This window comes from Cryptomeria japonica, unplaced genomic scaffold, assembly GCF_030272615.1.
Source record: "Cryptomeria japonica unplaced genomic scaffold, Sugi_1.0 HiC_scaffold_24, whole genome shotgun sequence".
NCBI classification, from domain to species: Eukaryota; Viridiplantae; Streptophyta; class Pinopsida; order Cupressales; family Cupressaceae; genus Cryptomeria; species Cryptomeria japonica.
Genome location: NW_026728846.1, coordinates 435,001 through 450,000, shown reverse-complemented (window position 1 = coordinate 450,000; position 15,000 = coordinate 435,001). Strand labels below are relative to the sequence as shown.

Genomic DNA, 15,000 nt, shown 5'->3' with positions numbered 1-15,000 from the left:
CACCTCGCGTGCACCTTCGCCGCGGTGGGCACCATGGCGTGCACGAAGTCGGAGCCCGGTTTGCCCCGGGTGCGCACCTCGCGTGCACCTTCGCCGGGGTGGGCACCTTGGTGTGCAGACCTTGGCTGGGTTGCGCGCCCTGGTGGGCACCATGGTGCGCACCAAGGAGCGCTCCGAAGTGTGCTCCAAGGTGCGGCCTGCACGAAGTCGGAGCCCGGTTTGCCCCGGGTGTGCACCTCGGGTGGGCACCTTGGTGCGCATGCCTTGCCTGGGCTGCGCACCAGGGCGGGCTCAAGATGGCACCCGCGTTCCTTTTTTTTCACTATCTTTCAAAACGGAAATTTTAAAATCTCATTTTTTTTTGCCTTTTTCTGGAAATTAGTGAAGGCAGCGCATCAAAGGTGCGCACCTCGCTGCCCACCACGGTGCGCAACGCCGGTGGGCACCCGGGAGTGCTTCGAAGTGTGCTCCAAGGTGCTGCGTGCACGTTGTCGGAGCCCGGTTTGCCCCGGGTGCGCACCTCGCGTGCACCTTCGTCGGGGTGGGCACCTTGGCTGGGTTTGCCCCGGCTGCGCTCCGAAGCGGGGTTATTGGAGCGCCGCCTCTTTTTTTGTCGGAGCGTTTGGTGGGGTTTCTCGCATTGGCTCTTCCGAGGCCCGGTTGCCACCCTGGCGCGCACGAAGTCGGAAGTAGGGTTAATTGCCCGGGTGCGCACCTTTGCCAGGGTGGGCACCTTACCTGGGCTGCGCACCAGGGCGGGCTCAAGATGGCACGCGCGTTCCGTTTTTTTCACTATCTTTCAAAACGGAAATTTTAAAATCTCCTTTTTTTTTTGCCTTTTCTGGAAATTAGTGAAGGCAGCGCATCAAAGGTGCGCACCTCGCTGCCCACCTTGGTGTGCTCTGAGGTGCGCACCCGGGAGCGCTACGAAGTGTGCTCCAAGGTGCGGCGTGCACGTTGTCGGAGCCCGGTTTGCCCCGGGTGCGCACCTCGCCTGCACCTTGGCCGGGGTGGGCACCTTGGCTGGGTTTGCCCAGGGTGCGCTCCGAAGCGGGGTTACTGGAGCGCCCCCTCTTTTTTTGTCAGAGCGTTTGGTGGGGTTTCTCGCATTGGCTCTTCCCAGGCCCGGTTGTTGGGTGCGCTCCCACCCTGGCGCGCGCGAAGTTGGAAGTTGGGTTAATTGCCCGGGCGCGCACCTTCGCCAGGGTGGGCACCTTGGTGCGCACACCTTGGCTGGGCTGCGCATCAGGGCGGGCTCAAGATGGCACCAGCATTCCCTTTTTCTCACTATCTTTCAAAACGGAAATTTTAAAATCTCGTTTTTTTTTTGCCTTTTATGGAAATTAGTGAAGGCATCGCATCAAAGGTGCGCACCTCGCTGCCCACCTTGGTGTGCTCCGAGGTGCCCACCACGGTGCGCAACGCCGGTGCGAACCCGGGAGCGCCCCGATGTGTGCTCCAAGGTGCGGCGTGCACGAAGTCGGACCCCGGTTTGCCCCGGGTGCGCACCTCGCGTGCACCTTGGTGCGCACACCTTGGCTGGGTTGCGCGGCCTGGTGGGCACCATGGTGCGCACCAAGGAGCGCTCCGAAGTGTGCTCCAAGGTGCGGCGTGCACGAAGTCGGAGCCCGGTTTGCCCCGGGTACGCACCTCGCGTGCACCTTCGCCGGGGTGGGCACCTCGGCTGGGTTGCGCGCCCTGGTGCGCACCAAGGAGCGCTCCGAAGTGTGCTCCAAGGTGCGGCGTGCACGAAGTCGGAGCCCGGTTTGCCCCGGGTGCGCACCTTCGCCGCGGTGCGCACCATGGCGTGCACGAAGTCGGAGCCCGGTTTGCCCCGGGTGCGCACCTCGCGTGCACCTTCGGCGGGGTTGCGCGCCCTGGTGGGCACCATGGTGCGCACCAAGGAGCGCTCCGAAGTGTGCTCCAAGGTGCGGCGTGCACGAAGTCGGAGCCCGGTTTGCCCCGGGTGCGCACCTCGCGTGCACCTTCGGCGGGGTTGCGCGCCCTGGTGGGCACCATGGTGCGCACCAAGGAGCGCTCCGAAGTGTGCTCCAAGGTGCGGCGTGCACGAAGTCGGAGCCCGGTTTGCCCCGGGTGCGCACCTCGCGTGCACCTTCGCCGCGGTGGGCACCATGGCGTGCACGAAGTCGGAGCCCGGTTTGCCCCGGGTGCGCACCTCGCGTGCACCTTCGCCGGGGTGGGCACCTCGGCTGGGTTGCGCGCCCTGGTGCGCACCAAGGAGCGCTCCGAAGTGTGCTCCAAGGTGCGGCGTGCACGAAGTCGGAGCCCGGTTTGCCCCGGGTGCGCACCTCGCGTGCACCTTCGCCAGGGTGGGCACCTCGGTGCGCACACCTTCTCAATGTTTTCTTGCCTTTTCTGGAAATTGGTGAAGGCAGCGCATCAAAGGTGCGCACCTCGGTGTGCTCCGAGGTGCGAACCCGAGAGCGCTCCGAGGTGCCCACGAAGTCGAAAGTCGGGTTAATTGCATTGTTTTCCCCGGGTGCGCTCCGAGGTGCGCAACATCGGCGCGCACCAAGGAGGGCTCCGAAGTGTGCTCCAAGGTGCGCACGATGGCGTGCACCTCTGGTGCGCACGATTCGGAGCTCGGTTTGACCGGGGTGCGCACACCTTGGCTGGGTTGCGCACCTTTTGTGCGCTCCAAGGTGCGCACGAAGTCGGAGCTCGGTTTGCCCCGGGTGCGCACCTTCGCCAGGGTGCGCACCTTGATGCGCACGCCTTGGCTGGGCTGCGCACCTTGGTGGGCGCCATGGTGCGCACCTTTCGTGCGCTCCAAGGTGCGCACGAAGTCGGAGCTCGGTTTGCCCCGGGTGCGCACCTTGGTGGGCGCCATGGTGCACTCCGAGGTGCCCAAGATTGGTGCGCACCAAGGAGCGCTCCGAAGTGCGCTCCAAGGTGCGCGCGAAGTCGAAAGTTGGGTTAATTGTCCGGTTTGCCTCGGGTGCGCACCTTGCGTGCACCTTCGCCAGGGTGGGCGCCTTGGTGCGCACACCTTGGCTGGGCTGCGCACACCTTGGCACCCGCGTTTCCTTCATTTTAAATTTTTTTTTTTTACAATCTCTCAAGTGGGAAATTCTATAATCTCAACTTTTTTTGCCTTTTCAGGAAACTTTTGAATGGAGCGCATCATTGGTGCGCTCCGAAGTGTGCTCCAAAGCTCTCTCCAGCTGCGTGCACCTGCCCCGGCCGCGCACCCGGCCCCGCCCAGCTTCGCTCACCTGTCCCGGGCGTCTGGTGCGGAACCTTAGAGTAAGAAACATCACCGTGCACCTTGGCCAACGTGCGCGACTCGACCGAGCGCGCACTGGCCGAGGTGCACACCGATTTCACCTGGGTGCGCGCGCAGCACCTCGGGCGCACCGGGGTGCGCGCACAACGCCCGGGTTGCACCGTGGCCTGTGTGCTCGGGGTGCCTCGGGTGCGCGCTCGGTGTCGCCCCCGCGCGCGCGGTAGTGCGGGCAGCGCACCCCGGCCCGGCCCGGCCCCGACGAGAACGCAAACGGGCAAAAGGTTTATTCAAATAGCATTGCGACGCCCGGCGAAAAACTAAAAAAGGGTGCAACACCGGGACTTCCCGGGAGGTCACCCATCCCAGTACTACTCCGGCCCAAGCGCGCTTAACTGCGGAGTTCTGATGGGATCCGGTGCACTAATGCTGGTATGATCGCACCCGTTATGAGCTTGTCGCAGTGTGTACTTAGCAAACCGCGACCCACGTGCGAATCCACCCCGGCCACCCACCCCCGTCGAGGTGCACACCCTCCCTCGCGAAGTGCGCCCCGTTCGCCAAGTGTGAGCCCTGCCCGGGTGCGCGCACCTTGCTAGGGCGTCGGGTGTGCACCCGGCCCGGCCTACGTGCGTGCACCTGGAGGGGGCGTCGTGTGCGTGCAGTGTCCCGTCTGCAACGCGGTGCCCACACACCACCTCGGGCGCAACGACCTGCGCTCACATGTGGGCCGAGTGCACCTTGGTGCATGTTCGGGGCGCCTCGGGTGCACGCTCGATCTTGCCCCGGTGCACCAAGGCGCTCGGTTTGCCCCGGGTGCGCACTTGGTGCAAGGTGGGCACCCAAAATAGGGATCAAGCACCAAAACACAAGTTTCGGGATGCAAAATGGGACCCAAGGACCACAAATGCGTTCCAAGACCCATGATGGGTCCACGAGAACAAAAATGTGTTCCGAGACTTAATAAACAAATATTGGGTTTTAGGAGAAGAAACATGCTCTGATGCCCAAAACGAGAATCGACCCCGAAAAGGCCACAGGCCAAAAGTGGGATGCGAGACAAAAAAAAATGGGACCCGAGGACCAAAATTGGGTTCCCAGGTCGAAGACAGGGCAACCGGACAAGAAACGACCTCTAAGGCTCGAAATGAGTCCCGACGACTAAAACTTGACAAGAAGCACCCATCAGGCACCCAACTCGACACCCATGGGATGCCGACCCACCCGGGCTTCCACCTAGCACACCTTGGCACCCACCCACCCTCGCACCCAACCTCGCACCCAACTTAGCACCTTTGAACCCACATTGGCACTCACCCTGACCCTGGCACCTTGGAACCCACATTGGCACTCACCTTGACCCTGGCACCCACCTTTGCACTCACCTTGGGACCCACCCTGGCTCCCACCTCGGCACCCACCCAGACACCCACCTTGGTTCCTTGGCACCCACCTTGGATCCTTGGCACCCACCCCGACACCCACCTTGGCACGCAACTTGGCTACTTGCCACCCACCTTGGCTCCTTGACGCCCACCCCGACAACCACCCCGTGACCTACCCTGGCTAGGGTTGGTGCACACCCACCCTGGTGCCCACCTTGGCACCCACCCTATGACCCACCTTGGCACGCACCTTAGTACCCACCCCGTTACCCACCCTAGGACCCACCCCGTGACCCACCTTGGCCAGGGTGGGTGCACCCACCCTGGTGCCCACCTTGGCACCCACCCATCCTAGCACCCAGCCTGTGACCGGGCTTGGAACCCAACCTTGCACCCGCACCCGTCTTGGCCAGTGTGGGTGCGCACCCATCCTGGCACCCACGTTGTGACACACCCTTTAACCCACGCACCCTAGCACCCACGTTGGCACCCACCTTGGAACCCAACCTAGCAACTTGGCACCCACCCCGTGACCCACCTTGGCATCCACCATAGCAGTCGCCGACTTGGCACCCACCTCGGCACCCACCTTGACACTTGTGGACCCACCTTGCCACTCACCCTAGCATCGACCCATCCTAGCACCCACCCTGGCACCTTTGCACCCTAGCACTCACCCATCCTAGCACCTAACCTGTGACCCACCTTGACACTCACCCTCGCACCCACCTTGGAACCCAACCTAGCACCCACCCACCCTGACACCAACCCTAGCACCTACCCACCCTTGCACCCACCCTGTGACCCATCTTGGCACCCACCCATCCTACCACTCAACCTATCACCCACCTTCTCACCCACCTTGGCATCCACCTTAGCACCCACCCACACTGGCACCTTGGCACCCACCTCGGGCAAGGTGGGTGCACACCCACCCTGGCACCCAATTTAGAACCCACCGAGCATGTTACCCACCTTGGCACCCACATTGCAGCCCACCCTAGTACCCACCCTATGACCCACATTGGCATCCACACCCTAGCACCCAGGCACCTCGACACCCGCCTTGACACCCACCCTAGCACTGAACCTGTGACCCACCTTGGAACTCACCCTAGAACCCACCCACCCTGTGAACCACCTTGGCATCCACCTTAGCACCCACCCACCTTGGCACCCACTCTAGCACTCACCCATCCTAACACCCAACTTGTTACCCACCTTGGCACCCGCCCTCGCGTCCACCTTGAAACCCACCCTAGCACCCACCCACGCAGGAGCCCACCTTGGCACCCAACCTAACACCCACGCATCCTGGCACCCAACTTGTGACCCACCTTGGAACCCACCCTAGTACCCACCTTTGAACCCACTATATCACCAACCCACCTTGGCACCCACCCTATGACCCTCTTTGGAATCCACCCTAGCACGCACCCACCCTGGCACCCACCATGGAGCGCACCCTAGCACCCACCCACCTCGGCACGCACCTCAACACCCACCTTGGTGTGCGCACTGCGCCAACCTCTCAAAGACCCTATGTGGTGCGCTCCAAAGTGTACACCTTTGGTGCGCTCCAAGGTGCGCACCTTTGGTGCACACCGAGGTGCACACCAAAGTGTGCACCGAGGTGAGCACCAAAGTGCACTCCAGGGTGCACACCAAGGCGTGCACCTTTGGTGCGGTCAATGCAAACGAATTCGGAAGTTGGGGTCGATGTCCTAATCGCTGCTGCAGACTACACGTATGAGAATCGGACAAATAGCTTTATATAGGGGAGGTGTTGCGTTTGATGGGTCGACTCCCCTGGTTGTGTGCACTGCACCAACTTCAAAGACCCTGTCTTGTTTAAGAAGTCAAAAGTTGGGGTGGATGTCCTAATCATTGCTGCAGTCTACGCATGTATGAGAATCAGACAAATAGCTTATATAGGGGAGGTGTTGCATTCGGTGGGTTGACTCCCCTGGTTGTGCGCACTGCGCCAACCTCAAAGACCCCGCATAGCAGAAGAAGTCGGAAGTCGGATTTTGGTGAGCACCAAGGCGTGCACCTTTGGTGCGGTCAACGCAGACGAATTCAGAAGTTGGGGTGGATGTCCTAATCGTTGTTGCAGGCTACACATGTATGAGAATCAGACAAATAGCTTATATAGGGGAGGTGTTGGGTTTGATGGGTCAACTCCCTTGGTTGTGCGCATTACGCCAACCTCAAAGACCTTGTTTTCGTTAAGAAGTCAAAAGTTGGGGTCAATGTCCTAATGGCTCCTGCAGGCTACACATGTATGAGAATCGGACAAATAGCTTATATAGGGGAGGTGTTGGGTTTGATGGGTCGACTCCCCTGGTTGTGCGCATTACGTCAACCTCAAAGACCTTGTTTTCGTTAAGAAGTCAAAAGTTGGGGTCGATGTCCTAATTGCTCCTGTAGACTACACATGTATGAGAATCAGACAAATAGCTTATATAGGGGAGGTGTTGGGTTTGATGGGTTGACTCCCCTAGTTGTTCGCATTACACCAACCTCAAAGACCTTGTTTTCGTTTAGAAGCCGAAAGTTGGGGTCGATGTCCTAATTGCTCCTGCAGGCTACGCATGTATGAGAATCAGACAAATAGCTTATATAGGGGAGGTGTTGGGTTTGATGGGTCGACTCCCCTGGTTGTGCGCATTGCGCCAACCTCAAAGACCCTGCATTGCGGATGAAGTCGAAAGTCAGAGTTTGGTGTGCTACAAGGTGTGGTCGAAGGTGCTCACCTAGGTGTGCACCTTTGGAGCACAGGAAAAGTGCCCTCCAAAAGTGCGCACCTTTGGAGTGCACAAAAGTGCCCTCCAAAAGTGCGCACCTTTGGAGCGCAGAAAAGTGCCCTCCAAAAAGTGCCCTCCAAAAGTGCGCACCTTTGGAGCGCAGAAAAGTGCCCTCCAAAAAGTGCCCTCCAAAAGTGCGCACCTTTGGAGCGCAGAAAAGTGCCCTCCAAAAAGTGCCCTCCAAAAGTGCGCACCTTTGGAGCGCAGAAAAGTGCCCTCCAAAAAGTGCCCTCCAAAAGTGCGCACCTTTGGAGCGCAGAAAAGTGCCCTCCAAAAAGTGCCCTCCAAAAGTGCGCACCTTTGGAGCGCAGAAAAGTGCCCTCCAAAAAGTGCCCTCCAAAAGTGCGCACCTTTGGAGCGCAGAAAAGTGCCCTCCAAAAAGTGCCCTCCAAAAGTGCGCACCTTTGGAGCGCAGAAAAGTGCCCTCCAAAAAGTGCCCTCCAAAAGTGCGCACCTTTGGAGCGCAGAAAAGTGCCCTCCAAAAAGTGCCCTCCAAAAGTGCGCACCTTTGGAGCGCAGAAAAGTGCCCTCCAAAAAGTGCCCTCCAAAAGTGCGCACCTTTGGAGCGCAGAAAAGTGCCCTCCAAAAGTGCGCACCTTTGGAGCGCACAAAAGTGCCCTCCAAAAGTGCGCACTTTTGGTGCGCACCAAGGCGCTGGTTCGGTCGTTGCAGGCGAGTTCGGAAGTTGGGGTCGATGTCCTGAGCGGAGGTGCAAACTACACAGGTGTCGGAATCGGACAAATAGCTTATATAGGGGAGGTGTATGCTTCGATGGGTCGACTCCCCAGGTTGAGCGCACCGCGCCAACCTCAAAGACCCTACGGTATGGATGAAGTCGGAAGTTGGGTCCGATGACCGATTCGATTAGTAGGTATGCTCATGAGGTCGGAATTTGGGTCCGATGACCTGCCATGTGCAGGAAGGCGAATGTTGACACTGTGCGTTGCAAGGTGCACACCAAGGCGCTGGTGCGGTCTTTTTAGTCGAGTTCGGAAGTTGGGGTCGATGTCCTGATCGGAGGTGCAAGCTACACAGGTGTGGGAATCGGACAAATAGCTTATATAGGGGAGGTGTATGCTTCGTTGGGTCGACTCCCCGGGTTGAGCGCACCGCGCCAACCTCAAAGACCCTACGGTATGGATGAAGTCGGAAGTTGGGTCCGATGACCGATTCGATATGTAGGCATACTCGCGAGGTCGGAATTTGGGTCCGATGACCTGCCACGTGCAGGAAGGCGAATGTTGGCACTGTGCGTTGCAAGGTGCGCACCAAGGCGCTGGTTCGGTCGTTGGAGGCGAGTTCGGAAGTTGGGGTCGATGTCTTGATCGGAGGTGCAAACTACACAGGTGTGGGAATCGGACAAATAGCTTATATAGGGGAGGTGTATGCTTCGTTGGGTCGACTCCCCGGGTTGAGCGCACCGCGCCAACCTCAAAGACCCTACGGTATGGATGAAGTCGGAAGTTGGGTCCGATGACCGATTCGATATGTAGGCATACTCGCGAGGTCGGAATTTGGGTCCGATGACCTGCCATGTGCAGGAAGGCGAATGTTGGGACTGTGCGTCGCAAGGTGCGCACCAAGGCGCTGGTGCCGTCGTTGCAGTCGAGTTCGGAAGTTGGGGTCGATGTCCTGGTCAGAGGTGCAAACTACACAGGTGTGGGAATCGGACAAATAGCTTATATAGGGGAGGTGTATGCTTCGATGGGTCGACTCCCTGGGTTGAGCGCACCGCGCCAACCTCAAAGACCCTACAGTATGGATGAAGTCGGAAGTTGGGTCCGATGACCGATTCGATACGTAGGCATATTGGCGAGGTCTGAATTTGTGTCCGATGACCTGCCATGCGCAGGAAGGCGGAATTTGGGTCCGATGACCGAGTTGATGGCGTGCCATGCGCAGAAAGGCGGAATTTGGGTCCGATGACCGAGTTGATGTTGATGGCCCGCCATGCACAGGAAGGCGGAATTTGGGTCCGATGACCGATTTGAAGGCGTGCCATACGCAAAAAGGCGGAGTTTGGGTCCGATGACCGAGTTGATATTGATGGCCCGCCATGCGCAGGAAGGCGGAATTTGGGTCCGATGACCTGACATACGCATGGAGTCCGACTCGGGGGCCGATGTTCGATTCGATGACTTGCATTGTGGGTAAAGTCGGAAGTTGTGGTCTTTGACCCGATTCGATGACCAGACTTCGGCTGCTTGAGAATCGGACAAATAACTTATATAGGGGAGGTAGTGTTCTCGAGCATCCTCCCCCCGTGCCCGTTTATGTCGATTGATGCTGGTGCTCGACTGGTTGGAGCGCTCGGATGCAAAAATCTTGCACCAGGATTTATCGATTGTGATGGACACGGCAAGTCTCCTGATTGCTATGCAGGAGCTCATCGTGAATCTCTATGCGGCCTTGGTATGGACTCGACCTGCGGAATGGTTCGGCAATGGTAGTCGCTCCAACACGTCCTTGCAATGGCCACAGAGGTGATTCGACTAGAGCTCCAGTCTAGCTTTTGGGTTGCTTGGCGGACTGGTATAGCCGCGATCGAGTTCCGGCCATGAACGTTTTAGATAGCTCTTGGGCTTTCTGGGACGGAAGTCGGAAGTTTGGGCTGTTGTCCGATTTGATGACCATTCTTCGGATGTGTGAGAATCGGACAAATAACTTATATAGGGGACTGTGTTGTCTCACGCAGCCCCCTCCGTGCCCCTCTATCTCGACCGATGTTGGTGCTTGAAAGGGTTGGGATCGCTCGGATTTATAAACGTGCACCACCATTTGTCGAGTGTGAGGGACGCGGCAGGTCTCCTAAATGCTATGCGGGCGCTCTCTGAGAATCTCTATCCGGCCTCGACACAGACTAGTCTTGCTGAATGGTTTGGCACTGGTAGTCGATCCAACACGTCGTTGTTGTGGCCGCCTAGGCGATTCGATTCGAGCCCCCGTCTAGCTTTTGGGTTGCTTGGCGGATTTTGCCCTATCCGCAAGTGAGCTCGGTCCCTAAACGTTCGAGAAACCCGATTGCTATGCGCCGACTCTCTTTCTTGCGAGCCTCCATCTAGCTTTTGGGTCTCTACGGAACGGAAGTCGGAATCTGGGACCGTTGTTTGATTCGACGAGGCAGACTACGGTTGTGCGAGAATCGGACAAATAACTTATATAGGGGAGGTGTTGACTGGAGCATTCTCCCCCGTGCCCCTCTAACTCGACCAATGCTGGCGCTCGAACGGTGGTAGCGCTCGGATTTTCATTGAGCGCCAGCATTGGTCGATTTAGAGGGGCATGCGAGATTCCCGAATGCTATGCGAGGGCTCTAACGGAAATGTCTATTGGTTTCGGTATGGATGCAATTGCGAGTGGTTCGGCAAAGGTAGTCGTTCCGATGCGTCCATGTCGTGGCCAAATCGATAATTCGATTTGAGCCCTCGTATAGCATTTGGGTCTCTCGATGTGATTCCGCATTCCAGTCCCTTTGGGCACTGCTTGAGCCGCATCCCAGGGGGTTCCCTTCCCAATAATCTGCCTCGCAACCCGATTGCTATGCGGTGAGGCTCCTCGGCCGCCTCGGAACTATCTGTGTATCAGACGCATCGCGGGATAAGGGGTTGGCAACGGTAGTCGCCCCAAGCGCGTCCGATGCTTGGACCATTCCGAGGCGGCCCTGAAGCCTCTTCCGTCTAGCCGTTGGGTCCTTCTCGCCGCATCCCTCGCCTCGCACCCCGATTGCTATGCGGTGAGGCTCCTCGGCCGCCTCGGAACTATCTGTGTATCGGACGCGTCGCGGGATAAGGGGTTGTCACTGGTAGTCGCCCCAAGCGCGTCCGATGCTTGGACCATTCCGAGGCGGCCCTGAAGCCTCTTCCGTCTAGCCGTTGGGTCCTTCTCGCCGCATCCCTCGCCTCGCACCCCGATTGCTATGCGGTGAGGCTCCTCGGCCGCCTCGGAACTATCTGTGTATCGGACGCGTCGCGGGATAAGGGGTTGTCATTGGTAGTCGCCCCAAGCGCGTCCGATGCTTGGACCATTCCGAGGCGGCCCTGAAGCCTCTTCCGTCTAGCCGTTGGGTCCTTCTCGCCGCATCCCTCGCCTCGCACCCCGATTGCTATGCGGTGAGGCTCCTCGGCCGCCTCGGAACTATCTGTGTATCGGACGCGTCGCGGGATAAGGGGTTGTCACTGGTAGTCGCCCCAAGCGCGTCCGATGCTTGGACCATTCCGAGGCGGCCCTGAAGCCTCTTCCGTCTAGCCGTTGGGTCCTTCTCGCCGCATCCCTCGCCTCGCACCCCGATTGCTATGCGGTGAGGCTCCTCGGCCGCCTCGGAACTATCTGTGTATCGGACGCGTCGCGGGATAAGGGGTTGTCACTGGTAGTCGCCCCAAGCGCGTTCGATGCTTGGACCATTCCGAGGCGGCCCTGAAGCCTCTTCCGTCTAGCCGTTGGGTCCTTCTCGCCGCATCCCTCGCCTCGCACCCCGATTGCTATGCGGTGAGGCTCCTCGGCCGCCTTGGAACTATCTGTGTATCGGACGCGTCGCGGGATAAGGGGTTGTCACTGGTAGTCGCCCCAAGCGCGTCCGATGCTTGGACCATTCCGAGGCGGACCCGAAGCCTCTTCCGTCTAGCCGTTGGGTCCTTCTCGCCGCATCCTTCGCCTCGCACCCCGATTGCTATGCGGTGAGGCTCCTCGGCCGCCTCGGAACTATCTGTGTATCGGACGCGTCGCGGGATAAGGGGTTGTCACTGGTAGTCGCCCCAAGCGCGTCCGATGCTTGGACCATTCCGAGGCGGACCCGAAGCCTCTTCCGTCTAGCCGTTGGGTCCTTCTCGCCGCATCCCTCGCCTCGCACCCCGATTGCTATGCGGTGAGGCTCCTCGGCCGCCTTGGAACTATCTGTGTATCGGACGCGTCGCGGGATAAGGGGTTGTCACTGGTAGTCGCCCCAAGCGCGTCCGATGCTTGGACCATTCCGAGGCGGACCCGAAGCCTCTTCCGTCTAGCCGTTGGGTCCTTCTCGCCGCATCCCTCGCCTCGCACCCCGATTGCTATGCGGTGAGGCTCCTCGGCCGCCTTGGAACTATCTGTGTATCGGACGCGTCGCGGGATAAGGGGTTGTCACTGGTAGTCGCCCCAAGCGCGTCCGATGCTTGGACCATTCCGAGGCGGACCCGAAGCCTCTTCCGTGTAGCCGTTGGGTCCTTCTCGCCGCATCCCTCGCCTCGCACCCCGATTGCTATGCGGTGAGGCTCCTCGGCCGCCTTGGAACTATCTGTGTATCGGACGCGTCGCGGGATAAGGGGTTGTCACTGGTAGTCGCCCCAAGCGCGTCCGATGCTTGGACCATTCCGAGGCGGCCCCGAAGCCTCTTCCGTGTAGCCGTTGGGTCCTTCTCGCCGCATCCCTCGCCTCGCACCCCGATTGCTATGCGGTGAGGCTCCTCGGCCGCCTTGGAACTATCTGTGTATCGGACGCGTCGCGGGATAAGGGGTTGTCACTGGTAGTCGCCCCAAGCGCGTCCGATGCTTGGACCATTCCGAGGCGGCCCCGAAGCCTCTTCCGTGTAGCCGTTGGGTCCTTCTCGCCGCATCCCTCGCCTCGCACCCCGATTGCTATGCGGTGAGGCTCCTCGGCCGCCTTGGAACTATCTGTGTATCGGACGCGTCGCGGGATAAGGGGTTGTCACTGGTAGTCGCCCCAAGCGCGTCCGATGCTTGGACCATTCCGAGGCGGACCTGAAGCCTCTTCCCTCTAGCCGTTGGGGCTTTCTCGCCGCATCCCTCGCCTCGCACCCTGATTGCTATGCTGTGAGGCTCCTCGGCCGCCTTGGAACTATCTGTGTATCGGACGCATCGCGGGATAAGGGGTTGGCAGTGGTAGTCGCCCCAAGCGCATCCGATGCTTGGACCATTCCGAGGCGGCCCTGCAGCCTCTTCCGTCTAGCCGTTGGGGCCATCTCGCCGCATCCCCCACCTCGCACCACGATTGCTATGCGGTGAGGCTCCTTGGCCGCCTCGGAACTATCTGTGTATCGGACGCATCGCGGGATAAGGGGTTGTCACTGGTAGTCGCCCCAAGCGCGTCCGATGCTTGGACTATTCCGAGGCGGCCCTGCAGCCTCTTCCGTCTAGCCGTTGGGGCCATCTCGCTGCATCCCCCACCTCCTCGGCCGCCTCGGAACTATCTGTGTATCGGACGCATCGCGGGATAAGGGGTTGGCAGTGGTAGTCGCCCCAAGCGCGTCCGATGCTTGGACTATTCCGAGGCAGCCCTGCAGCCTCTTCCGTCTAGCCTTTGGGGCCATCTCGCCGCATCCCTCGCCTCGCACCCCGATTGCTATGCGGTGAGGCTCCTCGGCCGCCTGGGAACTATCTTCGTATCGGACGCATCGCGGGATAAGGGGTTGTCACTGGTAGTCGCCCCAAGCGCGTCCGATGCTTGGACTATTCCGAGGCGGCCCTGTGGCCTCTTCCGTCTAGCCATTGGGGCCATCTCGCCGCATCCCCCATCTCGCACCCCGATTGCTATGCGGTGAGGCTCTTCGGCCGCCTTGGAACTATCTTCGTATCGGACGCATCGCGGGATAAGGGGTTGTCACTGGTAGTGGCCCCAAGCGCGTCCGATGCTTGGACTATTCCGAGGCGGCCCTGCAGCCTCTTCCGTCTAGCCGTTGGGGCCATCTCGCCGCATCCCCCACCTCGCACCCCGATTGCTATGCGGTGAGGCTCCTCGGCCGCCTTGGAACTATCTTCGTATCGGACGCATCGCGGGATAAGGGGTTGTCACTGGTAGTCGCCCCAAGCGCGTCCGATGCTTGGACTATTCCGACGCGGCCCTGTGGCCTCTTCCGTCTAGCCGTTGGGGCCATCTCGCCGCATCCCCCACCTCGCACCCCGATTGCTATGCGGTGAGGCTCCTCGGCCGCCTTGGAACCATCTTCGTATCGGACGCATCGCGGGATAGGGGGCTGTCACTGGTAGTCGCCCCAAGCGTGTCCGATGCTTGGACCATTCCTAGGCGGCCCTGAAGCCTCTTCCGTCTAGCCGTTGGGGCCTTCCCGCCCCATCCCTCGCCTCGCACCCCCGATTGCTATGCGGTGAGGCTCCTCGGCCGCCTTGGAACCATCTGTGTATCGGACGCATCGCGGGATAAGGGGTTGGCACTGGCAGTCGCCCCAAGCGCGTCCGATGCTTGGACCATTCCGAGGTGGCCCTGAAGCCTCTTCCGTCTAGCCGTTGGGGCCTTCCCGCCCCATCCCTCGCCTCGCACCCCGATTGATATGCGGTGAGGCTCCTCGGCCGCCTTGGAACTATCTGTGTATCGGACGCATCGCGGGATAAGGGGTTGGCACTGGTAGTCGTCCCAATCGCATCCGATGCTTGGACCATTCCGAGGCGGCCCTGCAGCCTCTTCCGTTTAGCCGTCGGGGCCTTCCCGCCGCATCCCTCGCCTCGCATCCCGATTCCTATGCGGTGAGTCTTCTCGGCCGCCGCGGAACTATACCTGTTATTGCTACTGCATCCTTCGGCTGGTAACCTCCTCTGCCGCCTTGGAACGTTCTCTTTGTCGG

The 15,000-nt window shown here is 59.9% G+C and overlaps 1 non-coding gene across 1 annotated transcript; it reads right to left on the bottom strand.

The window, feature by feature from the left end:
- Positions 1–3,571: 3,571 nt before the first annotated feature.
- Positions 3,572–3,690, bottom strand: LOC131861113 (5S ribosomal RNA). The gene has a single exon (XR_009360192.1). It is a non-coding gene; the product is annotated as a 5S ribosomal RNA (ribosomal RNA).
- Between the last annotated feature and the right edge of the window lie 11,310 nt (positions 3,691–15,000).